The sequence below is a fragment of the Chlorocebus sabaeus genome, chromosome 22 (assembly GCF_047675955.1).
Source record: "Chlorocebus sabaeus isolate Y175 chromosome 22, mChlSab1.0.hap1, whole genome shotgun sequence".
NCBI lineage: Eukaryota > Metazoa > Chordata > Mammalia > Primates > Cercopithecidae > Chlorocebus > Chlorocebus sabaeus.
Genome location: NC_132925.1, coordinates 80,499,857 through 80,520,462, shown reverse-complemented (window position 1 = coordinate 80,520,462; position 20,606 = coordinate 80,499,857).

The window sequence follows — 20,606 nt, the reverse complement described above, 5'->3', positions numbered from 1 at the left end:
TGAGACACATATTTCTAGGAGTGGAATGGCTGGATCATATAGTAAGAGAATGTTCAACTTTGTAAGAGAGGATCAAACTGTTTTCCAAGATGACCGACCTATTTTATTTTTCCACCAGCAGTGTTGGAGAGTTCCCATTACTTCATATCCTCATCAACACTTGCTATTGTCAGGCTTTTAAATTTTGGTCATTCTAACAGATGTGGAGTGGTATCTCATTATGGTGTTAATGTGCATTTCCCTGATAACTCATGATGTTAAAAACCTCTTCATGTTCTTATACCTATAAGCATGTCTTTTTTTTTGTACAGATTCTGTTCAAACCTTTGCCTATTCTTTTTATTGGTTTATTTGGCTTTTCTTCTCTTTCTTTTCCTTTCTTTTTTTTTTTTTTTTTTTTTTTTGAGAGGATCTTGCTCTGTTGCCCAGGCTGGACTGCAGTGGTGTGATCATGACTCACTGCAGCCTCAACCTCCTGGGCTCAATTGATCTTCCCACCTCAGCCTTCCAAGTAGCTATGGCTACAGGCGCATGGCAGCATACCCTGCTAATTTTTTTTTTTTTTTTTTGGAAGAGATGGAGTTTCACCATGCTACCCAGGCTGGTCCCAAAATCCTGGGCTCAAGTCATCCACCTACCCTGGTCTCTGAAAATGTTTGGATTATAGATGTGAGCCACTGTGCCTGGCTGTTTGACTTTTTTTTTTTTTTAATTGAATTGTAAGAATCCTTCCTTATTAAATTGTAGGAATCCTGATGTATTCTATACATAAGTCCTTTGTCTTGTGTGTATGTATACTTATATATGTACTTATATACTCATACATATATATTAATAATAGTTAACTATACCCAATATCAAAATAAATCATATGTAACACTATAATAATGTGTAACAGTACATCAATTTTCAAAAAATGCTAACACTTGTTTGGATTTTTTTTTTTTTTTTTTGAGAAGATGGAGTCTTGCTTTGTCATCAGGCTGGAGTGTAGTGGTATGATCTCGGCTCACTGCAACTTCCACCTCCTGGTTCAAGCGATTCTCCTGCCTCAGCCTCCTGAGTAGCTGGGACTACAGGCACGTGCCACCATGCCCAGCCAATTTTTGTATTTTTAGTAGAGACCATTATGGCCAAGATGGTCTCGCTCTCTTGACCTCGTGATCTGCCTGCCTTGGCCTCCCAAAGTGGTGGGATTACAGGCATGAGTCACTGCACCTGGGCTGGAGTTGTATTTTTAAAATAAACAGTTTAAGGGGCAGGACCATAGAGTGTATGAGGTATAGCACTTTAACATTGAAATTCCAGACAGAAGGTTACTGTGTAGCACTCACTGATCTAAATATTTTGTAACTCACCGTGCAGAAGTATTATTGCAAATTCTTTAATTTTAAATTATATCATTAACTCTCCACTGGTTGCAAACTGAACAGCTTAATTTTACTTGGCACATTTCTTCCATTCCTTTTGGCTTGCTGAAAACACAGAGCCTGGTGAACATATTAAACCTATAGATGTTACATATTGCTTCACAATTCAGACGGTTATTAACAATCCTTCTCTCAGCTCTTCAGCTCAATTCGTCCAGAATTACCCTGATCATCTATCTAGCATGACTGTCTGAATTCTCATAAGGATGAAGATACATGTCAGGGGATTAAAAAGATGCAGTTTGCAGTTTAGCTTCCTGGGGGCAATAGGAAGATCTATTTTCCCAGCAGTGACTTAATTCCATCATAATATCTCCTTTACCTATAGGGAGAGCAATGGTGTATTTCTTTGTGCTCAGCTTAGCCTGCCAGCTGAGTACTTCTCTTTTTCCTCCTCTACACCCTCCTTCCTGTGTCTCTCTAGTGTCCAGATACCAGAAACCAACCTTTCTATTTCCTGTGAGTTAGGAAATATTATCACAGCCAGGATATTATTGAAAAATTAAATTTAACAAATAAACGTTCAGTGAAGTTTTAAATACAAATCAGGCACATCGCTAGAATTTGCTTTTAACCGCACACCTTCTAAGAAATTATATTTGTACTCCCAGCAAATTACCTAGGAGAAAAAAATGACAAGAGTAATCTATTTTTTTCACAGCTGGTCGGTTGGCCAGAGTTTCTCATCAAGGAGTACATGCTGTTTGCTCCCCAGATGGACAGCCTGGATGAGCTACAAATCCACAGAGCCTGGGACACAAGGTGGAAATTACACTGCCAGGACTTTTAATCTTGCACAGCTCTGCACACTTGAAATCGCAAGTGGCCCATTTCCAAATGGGTATCTATTGAGACAATATCCTATATCTTGTCAGAGTGAGTCCCATTAAATCCTCAGCTGGAATTAGACCAAACACTTGTAATAATTACAGGAAACTTATTAAAAAGTTGAAGCCCTAGACTGTGACAGTGAAAACACTCAAGCGACATTAACAGTAATTGAAATTTCTGTGAGTTTTTCTTTTTCAATCAGTTGTTGATGGCTAAGCAAAGAACGCCCAAATGAGAACGTGTGAAACCAAAACACCCAGCGTCTCAGGGGTGTAATGGTCTTTTGTTTCATTATAAAATGTAGCGTTAGAATGGAAGTGAAGTGCTCATTCTCAGCCTGGGGCACCTGCCAAACCCACGTCCCCACCCCCAGAAGGAGCTCTAGTCATCATTATCAGGGACGAGTGACCCAGCCTCTCCCCAGTAGTGTGTCCCCACTTTCCTCTCTCATCTGCTATTCTACCTTCAACATTCACTGCCTCCCCTACTAAGTTCTGAGAGTCAGAGACAAGAGTAATAAAGAAACGATTTTGAAACCTGGCCTGCAAATATTTTGGTAGTACCTTTCAGAACTCTTTTCAAAAGTTGAAAATATTGGCCAGGCGCGGTGGCTCATGCCTGTAATCCCAGAACTTTGGGAGGCTGAGAGGGGCAGATCACGAGGTCAGGAGATCAAGACCATCCTGGCTAACATGGTGAAATCCTGTCTCTACTAAAAATACAAAGAAAAAAAAAAATTAGCCGAGCATGGTGGTGGGCACCTGTAGTCCCAGCTACTCGGGAGGCCGAGGCAGGAGAATGGTGTGAACCCAGGAGGCGGAGCTTGCAGTGAGTCGAGATTGTGCCACTGCACTCCAGCCTGGGTGACAGAGTGGGACTCTGTCTCAAAAAAAAAAAAAGTCGAAAATATTAAAATAAACTTTTCTGAGCTTCAGTCAGAAAGATGACTTTACTTTCAATCTATCTCCAGGTGGGAAAGTTTTTAAAAGGAGCTTTATCAAGTTAGGAGATGTTCCCTAGCCTGTTTTTCAGGGACTGTATACTGAGCAAGCAGTACACCTGCTTGTGCTTGACTTTTTATTTCTGTATTTCTGGATTAATTCTTAGGCAACTGTAGTTTTGTTTTGTTCTGACTTTTACAACTCAGGATGACATGAAAGACAATTTGGACTCTTGAGAGAGGCACAGTAAAAATAAAAAAATCTGAAAATATGGGTTCATTGGAGGGCAGGCCATTCTCAATGGCAAGTCTGACTTAGAAGTCATGTCTGATGAATGCAATCATATCCTTAAAAAAAAAAAAAAAAGGAAAAAGAAAAACCCAGAAATTTCTAAGTTCAGCCAAGTGCTCCAAGTAGGGGCCAAACCACAGCTGGAGTACCAGGTTGAGTTGTGGGTGTCAGATGGCAGGACAGACAGAAAGAAATTGGAGTAGACCCAGAGTGGAGGAACAAGGATGATGAGGAGGTTTACAATCAAAGCTCATGGGCAAGGTCAAAAGAGAGAACTCTGGGGAGACCTCACTTGGGTAAGAGGGAGTCACATTATTCTGCACGGCTGCAGGGGACAGAGGTGTGACCCAAGGGTGGAAGGAAGGAACACCAAGGTAGAGTGTTAAATCTTTTCTGAATGAGGACAAACTGTGCTGGAGAGGCCGACTGCATGGCTGTCTTTGCAGTTTCACTTAGACCTGACCCTAAGTGAAGAAAGGAAGGAGAGGAAAAATGAGCTGTCAAAGATCAGAGTGCATTCCATTTCTGTGGAGGTGTCCAGGGAAGGGCTGGGCATTAAATGGCATTATTGTGGCAGGGACTTACTCATGCCTGAACAATTGAAGAATAACTCTAGGTCCCTCCCAATTCAAATGTTGTATGGTTTTATGGAACTGGATTTATTTCTTCAAGAGGATGAGACATATTTTGTCATTAGCATCCAAATGAATGCCAATATTCCATAGGAAAATCACTTTTCTTAAATATTTCACAGATTCTACTGTTATGATCTTCTTTACAACCCTTTTCTTCTGAGATATTATGATATAAACCTCATTCTAGTCAAATTTAAATGTATCAGGGATTCTGCGGTAGCTAAAATTTAATGAATTTGCTTTTGAAATGAAAAAAGGGATGATGATGATGATAATGATCATCGCTACTTTAAACACTTAAGAGTTATATGTCATATTTTAAAGGGTCTAAACCGTCTATAGAATGGATTCAGAATTGCCTATGCGGCATTTGTATTCTAAATATTCTGTGTTGTGAGAGGAGAGTTATGGTATCACTAGAGTTTTCATAACTTAAAATAGGCTCCTGATATGAGATGATTTTAGGCTCTAGAACAGAATTAGCATCTTTACCTGTTAGGTAATACATTATTTTTTTGATTATTAAGTGATAGCTGTAATGAAAAGGCACTTCAGGGCCCTGGAATAGGTTCTTACTCAAATGCTGATGCCAGGTGCAGGCGAAAGTATTGAGTGACAACATAGAACACATTAGCTCTATTTTTATTCAAGCCCATCGCGGTGAGGTCCTCGCTTGCACAGTGGCCCACTGTATCCTGGCCCAACTGCCTGCTTGGGAGGAGATTAAACCTAACAGAATCAGAAGACAGATAATTGAGGACAATTTAATCCTGCCTCCCAGGTTAGGTGGGGCAAAGAAGGCCCAGAAAGCGGTGAAAATGGCAGAAGTGTGGAGAAGAGAATTCCAGGGCAGCAGGATACACCACTACTTATTAGTAGATAGCGTTTAACTTATACATAATAAATCATCTTTCCTCCGCGGCTGTCTCCCTGTCAGCCCGTGTGATCTCTTATTTGGCTTTTGCATGCATCATGCCAGACCTTAGGGTGTAATCGTTTTTCCTAGTTTCTTAGGGGATAAAACAACAAAATGGTGGTGCCTGAGATGCATTTTCTCCTGCTTTCAGCACAATTATCTCAGAGTCCGCTTGTCCCTTTACCTGATCTCCTGCCCCAACCCTTCGGTCAGGACCAAGAAAAGAAGGGCTTCCTCCACTTGCCTGGGTGCCCTTAGCCTTGCCTGATAGCCTGTGTCGATTTGAGTGGGGATGAGCTCCGATTTGGGAGGATTTGCCTTGAGTCTTGAGTGCCCTCAGAATCTGCTTTGTTCCCTAGAGCAATCCTGGGGGAGCCTCACTTCAGGGAGTGTAAATGCTGGAGGAAAAGTTTGAGGGCCGACTTCCAGATTCAGAGGGAGGGTCAGCATCCCCAGGACAGTGCTGCCCCATCCAGGTTCACTCTCCTCCAGCTGACTGCTCAATGGACCCCCACTCCCTTTTCTTCCCTCCCAACCCCCACTGGCTAAAGAGCAACCCAGTACTTGCACCCAGTTCCATTTCCCACAAAGGGCCTTCCAGTGGAGCCTCCTCCTGGCCTCCTCTGCACTTCCACATTTCCCTGTCTTTCCTCTACTGGACTCTATCTCTGTTTTGCTCACAATCTGAGAGCCTGTTTGGTGATCACAAACGGATCTGCTTCCCAGAAAACACAGTGGGAAACGTGGAGCTTAAAATCCTTCTATGCAAGTGGATTAAGTAGTGTACACTAATATACAATAGATAAACCGCCTTTTAAAAGAATAAAATAGCTACTATAACAATTTACCACAAGTGTATTGGTTTAAAACAATACAGATTTATTCACCGAGTTCTGGAGGCCAGAAGTCTAAAATCAAAGTGTTGGCAGGGTTGTGTTCCTTCTGAAGGTTGCAGGGGAAGACCTGTTTCCATTCCTTTTCTATCTTCTAGAGGCTAGCTGCCTGCCTTGGCTTGCAGCCCCTTCCTTGTGTCACTCTACCCTCTTATGTCTGTCCTCACATCTCCTCCTGTGTACTCTGATCTGTCTCCTCCTGTGAGGACCTTAATGAAGTAAGGGGACTTCATACTAGCCCTTGTGGATAATCCAGGATAACCTGCTGGTCACAAAATCCTTAACTTGATATCGGCATAGTTCTTTTGGTTACAGAAGTTAACATATTCATAGATTCCAGAGATAGGATATGAACATCTTTGGGAGCTGTTATTCAGCCTACTACAGGTACTATTCAGGGTAGATACTTCTTAAATCAGTGTTTCTGGAAGCTAATATATAGACCCCCTTTCAAAACAATACAATTTTATAGTACACTCTCCATATTGACTTATGTTTATTAAATTGTTACATACATATAAGCATTAAACTGTGTATAAACTCCTCAAGTTTGTAACTCTTGTACAACAATAAAACTAAAACAAATTTACAAAGTAAATACAAACAAGCCATAAAAATGAACAAAATTTAAATTAAGTACATTTATTTAATGTGACTAAAGATGTAATTTTATTGAAAATGGAAATGATCAGAAAGTACAAGTAGGGTGCTGACCATAGGGGTTCAGTTTCTTCTGAGTTTAACATGCCTATGCTATTGTCTGTTATGTGAGAACTCAATTCTTCCTTCATTCCCATTTCAAATCGTGATAAAATTTTTGTACATATAGGATGCTCTGACATAATTTGGCTTTTATTTGCCTTGAAATCTTGCTAATTTCACATCTTTTCTCATTTGTTTAAGACAGTGAAAGTGTTACTACTTGGTCTCAATGCAGATACTGACTCCGACTTCACATAGCAGGACTTAACTAGAAAATGGGCATCTGGGTGATTACAGAATATGTTTTTTTTAAAGAAAGATTATTTTTAAATAAAAAATCCAATTATAATTCTTGCAGAGAATTTATTAGAGAAATTGACTCATCTCTGACTTTAATAGTAGAAATAACAGGAAGTGTAGGAAATATTTTTTATTGAGAATATTCTTTCAGGTTAATCTTATGTCACCTAGGTTTTAATTTTTAAAAATCTCTGTGAGTTACACCAAAGCTCCTTAAAGAGGCAGCTTAGAATTCTGCTCTTTCAGTAGTCTGTGACGATATACTTGATGGGAAAAAAATTGGAAAGGAGAGAGCAAGAGAGAAAGAAAGAGTAATGGGTTTGGCTCACTCCTGTAATCCCAGAACTTTGGGAGGCAGACCAGCCTGGCCAATAGGGCGAAACTTCATCTCTACTAAAAATACAAAAATTAGCTGGGCATGGTGGCGCATGCCTCTAATTCCAACTACTTGGGAGGCTGAGGCAGGCGAATCGCTGTAACCCAGGAGGTGGAGGTTATGGGAAGCTGAGATTGTGTCACTGCACTCCAGCCTGGGTGACAGAGCAAGACTCCGTCTGGAAAAAAAAAAAAAAAAGTAATAGGTAAGGGAATGAGTGAAAATGAGTGAATAAGAGGTTATAAACATATGAAAAACCTGATTTAAATTATGGTAAAGAGTTTGACTATTGGGTTCCATAGTCACTCTGGAATGGATAAAATGTGAATTTATACATAGTCTGGAGAAGGCATGGGCTCCTGGTCTTGCTGTAGTTCCTTCTGCAGTCTAACACTCACCAATTTATTATTTATTCAGTTTTATCCTGTCAATGAAGGGTGGTAGGAAATGATTGCAGGACTTCTCTGAACTCAAGTGATCCTGTTTGTTGAGCTTCTTGTTCTGCAAACATTAGTCACAACCTTGTCCGCTGTCTTCCGGGGAAATTCTAGTTTTCAGTGGGATTGGTGCAGGTATCAGGAATTCTGGGCAGGGAGACATGCAGGCACACCCCCATTCTAGTTCTGCTGAAATTCATTGGCTTATATATTTATTCTTTTGTTTTGTAAAAAAAAAATTCATTGGCTTATATATTTATTCTTTTGTTTTGTAAAAAATGTACACAAGTTTAACCAGTGTACATTTCCACTAATATTTCTTTCCTTTTCCTTTGACTAGCCATAAAAGCTCTGCTGTCATTCACACTAGAAATAATTTTATGTTCTCTTTATGAATCAAAACAATGACTTTTATAATGGAAGAAAGAAATGTTTTAAAAATCAGCAAGGCATATACACATTTTTTGCTTGAATTTGAATTTGTCAAGCTAATATATACTCTAAATTACCTGTGGAAGATTTATCAAAAGTCCTAATCTCATGAAAATCCTATATGCTGTGCAGAATTGCCTGAATTTACCTTCTATTGATAAATTCACTCACCTTTCCTTTGTTTTATGTTCTCATCTCCAAGTTTCTGAAGGGCATATGACGTTCGTTTTCAGAAGCTGTTTATCCTGATCATTGCAATATAGCTACAGCTGAAAGACTTTGTTTGCATATAAAGGAGAACATGATTAATATTTAGTGAACGAATGGATGAGTGAGAGAATAATGCTAAAAAGTTGATTTTGTTGATTTTAATTTAATGAATTACTTTGATGCCATCATATGATTTTATTATAAGTAGATTCTACTGGAACCCAAGAAAAGATTATAAAGAGATGGAATGGGATGAGGATGTTGTGTGGGAAGAATAGGTTTGATTCTTTGGTGCATGTTCAGAGAGATTTTTAAAAACATGGTAAATAATATTTACAAAATTGTGGTCACTATGCAGGCCTGATTATTTTTACATTTAGTTTTTATATTTGCTTCAGATCTTTGATTTTTGAACAAAAAGTGAAAATAAAATCATTTCTTATTGCTCCATGCCCAGGCCAAAACTCTTTTCCCACAATCTGAAAGTAGCCACAGTTGTGGATTTGATGCAAATCCTTCTAGTTTATTCTTTTAAGCTTTGGCACCCGTAGCTATAGTATTTGTATTAGTCTGTTCTCATGATGCTAATAAAGACATGCCTGAAACTGGGTAATTTATAAAAAGAGGTTTAACTGACTCACAGTTCCACAGGGCTGGAGAGGCCTCAGAAAACTTACAATCATGGCAGAAGGGGAAGCAAACGTATCCTTCTTCACACGGAGGCAGCAAGGAGAAGTGCTGAGCAAAAGAGGGGAAAAGCCCCTTTTAAAACCATCAGATCTCATGAGAACTCACTATCACAAGAACACGATGGGGGAAACTGCCCCTATGATTCAATTATCTCCACCTGGTCCCTCCCATGACATGTGGGGATAATGGGAACTACAAGTGAAGATGAGATTTGGGTGGGGACACAGCCAAACCATATCAGTATTATTTTACAGTGTGGATTTTTAATTTACGTACATGTTAGCATGATATGATTCATAGGAGGGTGATGGTTTCCCCTCCTCTTTCTCCTCTTTTTTCTGTTTTTACTTCTGTTCTAGTTTCCTAACCCCCTATCTTTGGTATATTGTAAAGATAGCCCCTTTTAAGTCAAGAAATCATATTTTTCAGGATTTAGTATTTTCCACAAAAGGGTGGGGGGCATGGGGAAGGGAGATACTCAAACTCCCACCAGCTGAAACCAATCCCTGTTAATGTTTTGTTTCAGTTGCCAGAGCCCACATCTCACACCACTCCATTTCTTACCTTCTCCTGGCGAAAGTCCCCAGAAGAGTCGTCTACACTCACTCTCTGCAGTCCCTCTGCTCCCATCCTCCCTTCAGTCCTCTTCAGTCAGGGCTTCTTCTCCACCATGCCGTCTGGGTCCCCACATCCAATGATAATTCTCAAGTCCTCTTCCTACTTGCCTTATTAGGAGCCTTATTAGGACACCCACACCTTGGGGTCACCCTGGACTCCTCTCCCTCACATTCCACGTTCTTCACCAAACCACATCAGCTCCACCTGCAAAATATGCCCAGAATCTGACCCTTCTCATCCCGTGTTCTACTACCATCCTGGTCCAAGGCATCCCACTGTTGACTGAGATGATTGCAGTAACCTCCTAACTGCTCTTTTGCTTCCATCCCTGCTGTGGTCTCAAGGTTTACACTCCCCCCAAATTCCCATGTTGAAATCTTCACTCCCAAGGTGATGGGATTAGGAGGTGGGGTCTTTGCCAGTTAATTAGGTCATGGTGGTGACGTGCCATGAATGGGATTAGTTTCCCTATAAAAGAGACTCCAGAGAGATCCCTCACTCCTTTGGCCTTGTGAGGTCAGTGAGAAAACGGCCATCTATGAGGACCCAGGCCCTGACCAGACACCAGATCTTCTGGTGCCTTGATCTTGGACTTCCCAGACTCTAGACAATGAGAAATGAATTATGTTGTTTATAAGCCACCAGTCTATGATATTTTGTTATAGCTGCTTGAAAGGACTAAGACAAGTCCTTACCCCTTTCCAGCATATTCCCAACATAGTAGCCACAGTGACTCAATCTTAAAACAGGTCACATCCACATCTGTTCAACAAACTGCCCACCACCCTCCAAGAAAGCTCTAAGTGGTTAAATAATGATTTCCATGAACTGGTGTGATCTGGCCATTTGCTACCTCACTTTGACCTCGCTGCCACTTTCCCTTGTTCACTCTGTTCTGGCCACTCCAGCCCCTTTGCTGTCTCTTGAATATGCCAAGCACTCTCCTGCCCACCCAAACCTTTACCGTTTGCTGTTCTCTCTGCCAAGCAAGCTTTTCTTCAGTCATCAGTATGGCTCCCCACCTTACTTTCTCCTATTCTGTTAGTGGTGAGTCTTGCCTTCTGTGCTGGGAGTTCCTGGAGTGCTTCTCCCTGTCCTGCTTGGTTTTTCTCCATAGCACATATCACTGTGTAACATACTTCATATTTACATGCTCATTTGTTTATTTTCTATAGCCTGTCTCTAGAATCTAAGCTCTGTGAAGCAGGGCACTTATTTTTCTACTGTTATTTCACACGTCCAGAATTATGAAAGGGACCCAGTAAAAATTTGTGGTTATGAATAAATAAACGAATGACTCTAGTATTCTTTATATTATATATCTAATTCACTTTATATAAAATGGCATCATATAAACATAGCTTGCTTTTTAAAACCTAATACATGGTCAACAATTTCTCGTATCAAAAATATTCTTCTATAACATTTTGCATAATGACTTCTCAATATTCTATTTTAGAGATGCACAATAATTCATGTAATTCTCTAATGCCCCTTTTGATGGTGCGCAACATTTTTATGACAAAGATAGCCACTTGAACACACATCCCTTTCTGATGCTCCCTCTCTTTCATGTTGTGGACTAAACTGCAACTGGAAAGCTGGCAGGCCCGGAGCTCTGCTGGCACGTACAAACTTGTGGCATTGTCTCTGGGCCTTTGGATTCCTTGCTTTATAAACTTCCCGTAGCTACCCAAATGTTGAGCCTCTGCTTTCCTTTCCTTTTCCAAACCACCACCCAGTTTTGTTGAGTACTGCATTTCAATACTTCGCCTCATAGGACATGCATCATGGGCTGAATCTGCAAATTATTTTTCCCTTAGGAGATTTTGGTTGATAATATAGGACTATAGCTTATTTTATTATGCTAATTTTGTGGAAGCTGCTGCCTATGACTTAATCTTTAGTATCTCTCACATCAATTGATGAGAGGCAATTTTGAGAAAGCATCCGTTTTCATTACGTACCTAGTGACTAGTAAGTGACTGTGTAGGAATAACTAAGTGTTCTCACTTTTAGCATGCAACAAGTACTGCATGCCTCAGTTACTAGCACACCAACTTGCTGTGTCCTGAGGGGAAATGGTTTTCTCTGTAGGAGGATAAGCTCTTAGTAGCATGAACCTGAACATAAATCAGAGATTCATTAGCTTCCGGGACTATCCTTTTTGTCATCTAGAGAAATATACTTTTTCATTTGCTTGCCACTAAAAGTTTAAAGAGATCTCAACTATTTTTATTTATTCATTCAAGTCAGCTAGCCTAAGATGGCCTTACTCAAAGTCTCAGAATAAAATTTTTAAACAAATTACAAGAATAAAAGCTGCTGTACAGTTTCCTAGCAAAGGTAGGTTATCTTTATCTGTAAAACATACTCAATTTAACTATTACATATGTTTGACATTGTGGTAATACTTAACTATTTTTATAAAAGTCTTCAGTATGGTCTGTCCTTTGACCTTGCAGCCTGAATATCCTCATTTTATTGGACATTGGAGAGGAAGCTCTTAGAAAGGGCAGTGTTTTGTCTGTTGTCATAGAGTTAATCAGTGGTGAAGCCAGAATTCAAATCCCAGCCACGGATCTGTTTCTTATCATGAAGTCGACGTGCTTGGCAATATCCAGTGTTCTGTACCCTCCTACATATTTGAATTTCCTGGGGAGATTTTTAAAAATACAAATTCCTGGACTCATCACTCCAGGAGATTCTGAGTCCTTAGGTCTGGGGCAGGGCCAGGAATCATTTTTCTAAAAGCTCCCTGGGTGATTCTACCATGCAGCGGAGGGGTCCTCCATTGCAGTTTCCCTCAGCAGAGAGGAAACAATATGCAATTAGCCACTAATCAAGAGAAGGAGCAATTTAGCTCATAAGATAGACAAGAATGATGTCTTTGTTTTGCTGTCCTGCCATGTTGTTATAAAAAAATCATGGGAGTTTAGAAGTCATTGCAGAGAAATTTAGCTGTTTATTAAGAATTATGGGATGGCAGAGCTTCTAGGCTCCCTGAGGGAATAAATCTGCCCACTTTTGGCTGGCGCATGACTTCTTTAACAGCTGTGTGTGGTCAGCAGTTTACCTTACAATTACCTTATCTTGACCTATCTCCTTTTGATGATGCAAAAGGATGTTAATCAAGGTTGACTCTTTTTTGGTTCGTCCTAAGAATTGACCCCAGTCAGTGAATCTCCGCTCTTTGTTTAAAGTTTTGAAGCACAAAGTTTTGACTGTTCTATTTATCTTTTCTGCCTCATCTGCAAAGGGATTGGCACGTCTCCAGGTCTCCAACTGTGTGGCTACTTTTCACGCTCACATCTCAGAAAAGCGATGGAATTCTCTGTTGTACGCACATCAGCACTGTTCAGTCATGAATGAGCTTCTTTGGACTTTAGTAGTGCCTCTTCATCGAGTCTGTGTGTATTTTTTAACCAGTGCTGATGCTTGATTTGTCATTCCTTGTCTCTGCTGCCTCAGACAGGCCTCCTCAGGACTCTAGTCCTATGTTGTTTGTCTCTATTCATGTGCACCATTATGGTGTAACTGCCCACATTTAAAATAATTGGCTTCAGGAGATGAGAGGCAAAATTAAGCCCAGTCTTTCAAACTCACCTGCCGGTGTTGGAGCTGCAGCACAAGCTGGGTATTCTGAGCTAAAATACTTCATCTCTTTGAGCCTCAGTTTCCTCATTTGGTTTGAGGACGAAATAAAACAATTTATGTTAAGTGTCTGGCACACTATGGGTGCTCCATCAATGTTAGTCTATTTTTCTTGGTTTTTCTAAATTTGATGTTACACGATTCAAATTCACTACTTAGATAAACCTGACTGTGTTATCTTTGTTCTCATTAAATAGATCTGGTTACCCAACAATGCAGTTTCCTGAGCTCTGTATATTCTGTCCAGAAAGTACCCAGAATGTGGATAACCTTTAAAACTGCAAGTCACCTGGGAAGGGAAATAGTATTTATTAATACTCCCCCTGCCCCATAAAACAAAACCAAAAGATATCCGTGTGCGCGCACACACACACACACACACACAATACTCAGTGCACTGTGCTACTAGGGACTTTCTTCACAAAAACTTCATGAGGTAGGCAGCATTAATATTCTAACCTTATAGATTTGGATTTGAGACTTAGGAGATCTAACTTGCCCACGGATACGCAACCACTAATTAGTAAAGCTGGAATTCCAACCCTTATCTGTCTGATTCCAAAAATGTTACCTCTTCAGTAGGCATCTTTTGGCTTTTCGGTAGGTTATCTATTCAGAGAATAGTAAAAGAGATACTTGAACCACAAAGTGCAATTCATCATCTGCTTTCACAAGCTCCAACATTTGCATGAAATATTTGGATAGGGTGAGGTATGACAACTTTGGGGGTGTGGGTGATTGGGTTCATAACTGTGTGTTTATGTGTGTGTTGGCATGGGTGTGTGTCTGCAGCACAAGTGTAATTATAATAACGCACTCACAAAACTCCTCACACTAAGTGGCAGAACTCTGCATGTTGAGAAACCGCAAGTCTTTAAGTAAGAAATGTCTCACAGGAGTCAAATATCAACCAAACATCTGTGTGGCTAATCAAGGAGCTACAAGGCCACACTTAGTCAACAGGAAGATTCCCTATAGAAAGACATCACTAAAAGCAGTGCCATATGATTTATTTGCTATAACTCAATTTCCATCTGTCTCATAAAATGGATTGTGTACACACTGCACTCCAGGCATCCAGCCAGGGCGGAAACATACCAAGGAGCAGAAAACCTTCTCCTCCCTCGGGCTGTTGGTGACATGCTCTGCTAAGAACCAGGCAGGGCCAGGGTGGCCTACGAGGAAATGCCTTGGACTGCCTCGCCAAGACTTCATACCTTTGGGAGTTGGTTGGATCATGGGCCTTTGATCAAGGTTCTGTAGCAGTAATGGGGCCAGGTGGGTTTTAAACATTCTGCTTTTCTCGGAGATTCCTTTGACTCACATTTGCAGACTCCAGATGGTAATTTTGCCAGTTTAGGCAAGATGCTGTTCATAGTCCCTTAAATTTCTTATGTAAATAAAGAATGAGCCAAATAAATACTTTCCTGCTATTGTGTGTTGAAGAAAATAAGGTGAAACTGAAGCCCGTTCGCATTCTGTAAACAGTATACAAAATGTAGGGATGCTTAAGACTGAGTAAAAACCAGTGTGATCCCCTAAAACCATGCCATTGCATAAGAACCAAAGAACTTCTAGAGCCTTCTGAAAATTAAGGATTATTTTAGACAATATTAACCTTTATTTTTTGTAGGTAATAGAAACCTCATCTATTTTGTTTCAAAAGCTTCCTTGTTTAGGTTACTGTAATATCCTCAACAGCTTTGAAGAAAGAGATTTTAAGAAACTATTTCTGTGGAAAATTTCCTCCTTTGGCATTCCTTTTCGTTAGGCAGACCTGTCCTATAGAAAGTCAACACTGTGACACATTTGCTGTGGAGAGGGAGAAAAGGAAGTCAAGGAGAGGGTACCCTCGTACAGGGTTACATGTTCTCCCTCCAGGACCTAGTGATGATATGGTTTGTCTGTGTTTGCACCCAAATCTCATCTTGAATTGTAGATCCCGTAATTCTCATGTGTTGTGGGAGGGACCCAGTGGGAGGTAATTGAATCATGGAGGCGGTTTCACCCACACTATTCTTGTGGTGGTGAATAAGTCTCAAGAGATCTGATGGTTTTATAAGGGGAAATCCCTTTTGCTTGATTCTCATTCTCTCTTGCCTGCTGCCATGTAAGATGTGCATTTCACCCTCCATCATAATTGTGAGGCATCCCCAGCCATGTGGAACTGTGAGTCCAATAAACCTCTTTTACTTCATAAATTACCCAGTCTTAGGTATGTCTTTATCAGCAGCGTGAAAACGAACTATTATACAGAACATTTCTGACGTACACTGTAGCCTAGCTCTGTGAATTAGGGAAATTATTTAAAGACTCAGAGATTTAATTCCCTCACCCATGAAATTAAAATAATACTATATATCTTTTGGGTTTCTCTTGATGGATGACAGGAAATTACAGAAAATCATGTTGTTATTCCAATATGCTGAGTAGACAGAGTTCATTAAATATTACTTACATCTGAATCTGAATGTCAAAGTGTAATGCTGGAATGAGAAATGCAAGAGACAAATCTTGCTTTTTGGGGTTGGAGTATCTGCTGGGTGAGGAGGGCACTTCCTCATTAAATTACTCAGCAAACTTCGCTGAGAGCCCATTGTGTTCCAGGCACAATGCTGGGTGCTGAGGAGAGGGATGAAGAAAAGAATCTGAGCTCACATGGAGCTCATGGTCTGGTTGGGGAGAGGGACATTTAAATAAATAAATCACTGTCCGGTGCTGAGTGCAGCAACGGAATCATGTACATGGTAGAGAGATAACACAAAGAAAGCAAGGTCGACAATGTAAGGCCGTGGGTTCAATCTGGTCTGCTGTCTGTTTTTGTAAATGAAGTTTTATTGGAACACAGCCTGCTCATTCATTTGCCTATTGTCTGTGATGACTTTTACCCTTATGGTGAGTGTGGTTGGTTCTGCTCTAAGGATGCACATGCGTTTCTGAAAATCACCACACTATACACAATTGTGCAATAAAAAACACAAGGCCTATGGGGAAAATGGCACTGGGCACAGCACTCAAGAACTTGGCCAGTGACACATAAAAAATGGATAACCTGAAAAAGATGACAACATATTTCTGCACATGTAAAATGGTTAAGAAACATATAACAATACTACCACAAACTTGCCCGCTTGCCTTGAAAAAGCCCTGGCGTTAGCCTGTAGAAGTGGGAGTGAGAAGAGCTGTAGCCCGGTCAGAGGGGGTTATCTGGAATCCTAAGGAAAGTTGTAGCAGTAGATATGCATGGTGTGGCTTATACACTCGTGTTGAAGTGAGAGTGGATGGCAGTTGTTTAATGGGTGTGTGTGTATGTGTGTGCATTGTATAATTTCTTATGTGTCGTTACAGATGTGTTCAGTTTTTTTGCTTTTACTCAGCGTTTCTCATGGAGGAAATTGCACATAAGCAAATGTGAAATTCATGTCATGCTCGTATTGTTCCCTAATATATTAATCATATTGGAGAAATACACATTTCTAAACAAGTGTTAGAGCAGAATTGATTGTTGTTGCAACAGAGACCATATGGCCCACAAATTCTGAAACACATACTATCTGGTCCTTTCCAGAAAACGCTTGCTGACCGCTGGCAGAGAGGAAGGAGGGGTCAACTCTGAGGGAACAGGAAGGCTGCCAGAGGGTGCTGTGTCTGAACTGTGTTTAGAAGGTTGAAGAAGGCAAGTTTGAGAGGTAACACAAGGGATTGAGAACAATTTGCCATTTTTATTGTTACTTCCTCTCCCATGCATATATCTACATTCACTTGTCCTCACTTTCTTTCCTAAGAGTATAGCTCTTCCAACTTTTATATAGAGTGAACCAGGGTGCAATACAGTCGGCCTTATAGGTGAGAAAATGCTCCTGTGATTTAGTAGCACTCAAAATGCTGAAAAAACCCTCCTCTCATCAGCGCATATCTGGGAATGGCACAGGCCCTGGCTAGGCCATCCCTTCCACGTGAAAAAGCAGTGGTTCACTAGGAGAGGCAGCAGAATGGCCCATCAGTGGGTTACTAGGATACCACGTGGTGTCCCTGTCTACAACCCTCTTTGTGAGGTCCAACTCCTCCCTGGGGTCTGGCCTCATCAGAGTTTTCATCCCTATTTTCCTAAATCATACTGAACTCTTTTCTATTTCCTTATGAGAGTTATGAGTCAGAACAGAGATATGCAAAACCATTTCAAATAATTAGCTGGTTTCCAGATCAGCAAAATCAGTAGGAGGTGATTAAAATAACTGACCTCAGGAAAAAAACCAGAGATGACATTGATGGGAAGGAGGTGTGTTAGTCAACCACAAAGAAAAGGAGAGAGGACATTTTGGTCCATCTCTCTAAGGCCTCTGTTCTTATCAGAGGAAACAAAGGCATATCAGACTACCTCAGTTTAATGTCAGAAAAACAATCTTGTTACATAACTGTCCTTGATCTGCTTTCATGTTCAAGCATCATCTTTTTAATTATAATTTGCCTTCAGAGAAAACATATGATGGCCGTACTAATTTACTCTAATCCAAGTTACTGCTCATAGGAAACAATACATTGATCATCTGGTGTTATACATCAGGCTCCTAAGTATGGTTGGTTAGGGTCTACCCTGAGTGCCAGCTCTGTTCGCGGGCTCCAGAATATAATAAATCTGGTTTCTGGGTTAGCAGAGTGGAAGACTGGATTGAGCTCCAGTAAACATAGCAACATAATGTTCATTCCTTATGAGCCTCTACCCTGCTTGCACTGTTCTATCAACTGTGTATCTTCAAGCCTTGCCTGAGGGTCAAGCCCAACACATGTTGTGTTTTATGACACTCTCTTTTTCACTCACAGACAATACTGTTCTCACTGGCCTGTGAGGCCCCATTGCACATTATTTATACAAACCTGTTCAGAACACTTGTAAGATTTTATCTTGCACTACAGTTATTTGCCCATGGGCTATTTTTGCCTAAACTTGAAATTCTGAGAAAGCGGAGTTTCTTTGTGTGCCCTGTTGTACCCAGCACAATAAAATGCTTAATGAACTAGTAGCATCCTGACAGCATTGGTAGGCACAGCAGTTATGGTGCACATGCATATGTGTGTGTGTGTGTGTGTGTGTGTGTGTGTGTGTGTGGAGAGGTTTCATCTGGAGCAAAGGGACTTTGCTGAGGAAGGATACCCCCAGTTAAAATGTCATGGGGGTGGAGGAGGAAAAGCTGGATAGTCAAGCATAGAATGAGAGCCCAGGTCTCTGAGTAAGAGCTCCCATTGCAGACGCTGTTTTGAGCACTCTGCACACACACCATCTCTTCAATCCTCTTAAGGATCCTGTGATACTGGTGAGGTTTACTCTCCCACTTTTACAGCTGAGGAAACTCAGGGAGATTAAGCAATTTCCTCAGCATTAAGTAACTAGTAGCTAGGCTGTCTGTATGCTTCATCCTCTTAACCACCATGCAAAAGCTTCTTGCCAAGCCTGGCCTTAGACCAGCTCCATATAAAGGGAGGGTGGTTTAACCAGCACCGATCAATGAGTCACTAGCACGAGAATACAAAGGAAGGGATTCTGGGCTTCAGACTCTCTGTCCAGTGCATCGCCAATGGTTCTTTTGTGAGGTGTGTCCTGCAAGATGACCTTGGGGCCTGAGCCATATCTGCGTGCCACCCTTCCCTCCCTCCCTCCCTCCCTCCCTCCCTCCCTTCCTTCCTTCCTTCCTTCCTTCCTTCCTTCCTTCCTTCCTTCCTTCCTTCCTTCCTTCCTTCCTTCCTTCTTTCCTTCCTTCCTTCCTTCCTTCTCCCTTCTTCTTCTTCCCTTTCTCTCTCCCTCTGTCCACTCATTACCTCTCTCTCTTTCTCTAAGCCCCTTCCTCCCTTCCTCTTCTCCTTCCCCTTCTTCTCTCTATTTCCCTTTTCCCTTTTCAGAGTAAACAAACCAAGTAGCAGTTAGTAAAATGCCTGATGATTTAATAGTGATAGGTTTTTGGTTTATGTTATTTTAAAGTTTTCTGCTGATTATTATGAGCTCTGGTGACGAGATTAATTCAGCCACCATGATTTGTTTCCTTGCCTTGACTTCATAAAAATCACAGGGATACAATAATATAGTTATACATCCCTTGGGCTCGAAAATGCCCAGTAATTACAAGTGATTCACGAGAACAGCTTAACTTGTAGGGGATTGTATTGTGCTGTATAGTAAGCAGTCATTTATTAAGTTTAAAAATGCCTTTAGAAAGGATATAATGGGATCATCAATTAAAAGTAGGTTTGGAAAAAACTCCGGGGCTGTCTGTTGTAATTCTTCTTCCCCCAAACTCTCCTTTTCAAGGCTGCCAAGTTGCATGTGGGGTGTGAAATGCCTGCCCTCCTTTCCTAATATTTCCCGATGCCACCTAGGAGCACGGTGCAGCCCCGCTCAGTGCCAAGTGAGGTTCAGATGGCCAGGACTTCCAGGGTTGAGGCACTGCGGTTCTCCTTCACAGCTTGGCCATCCATCATTCGATTAGAGTGAGGTTATCCGGGTGACACGTCCTGGCAGTGGAGAAGCACTGGCCGGGCCTCCTCAGGCAGCTGGGTTGCTGTCCATGTTACTAATGCTCAGCCCTGCCACTAACAGATGGCCGAGAGTGACCTTCCAGGGGAACTCGGCTCTTTTGTAGCAACTGGTGCTTCCAACACACGACTTCTAAAAGTTCTTCTTTGTCTCTGGCATGGCTGAGAATAGGCCTTCACCTTCCAAGTTCCATTGGGTGGCTTGTTTCCTCTCTTCTTCTGCAGAACAAAACATGAAAAGCATATGCTCCACGCTTCCTTTCTTGGTAACATCTCATCCCTTTCCTCTCCCCAGACTTGATTTCCAGCTGAAGTCTTTGTTTCTTCCTGGAAAAGGCTACGTCTATGCCATGATCTGCTCATTGCATCCTCTGCCTCTCCTGCTTTCTCTTGCCTCTCCTTGCTAGTGCTTTCCTGGGAGGCAGCCTGCTTCTTCTTGCAGCCAATCCTTCCATCGATGTCTATATCCTATGGTTTCCTGAGGGACCTTGTCATTCCCTATCTGCTGCCTGGCCACACAGCCTCTTCATAGATCCACTTCTTCTATCTTGAAACACTCTTTCACTTAACACTATGTATCTGGTAAGTATTGACTGATTCCCATCTCTCCGTATGTATCAGATGCTTTCATTTTCCTACCTCTTATTTCCTCCAAAGTCCTTGCAGTCTGGTTCTATCCCCAATATTCCACCAAAAACTGCAGTCAAGTTGGCCTTTTTCTCTCT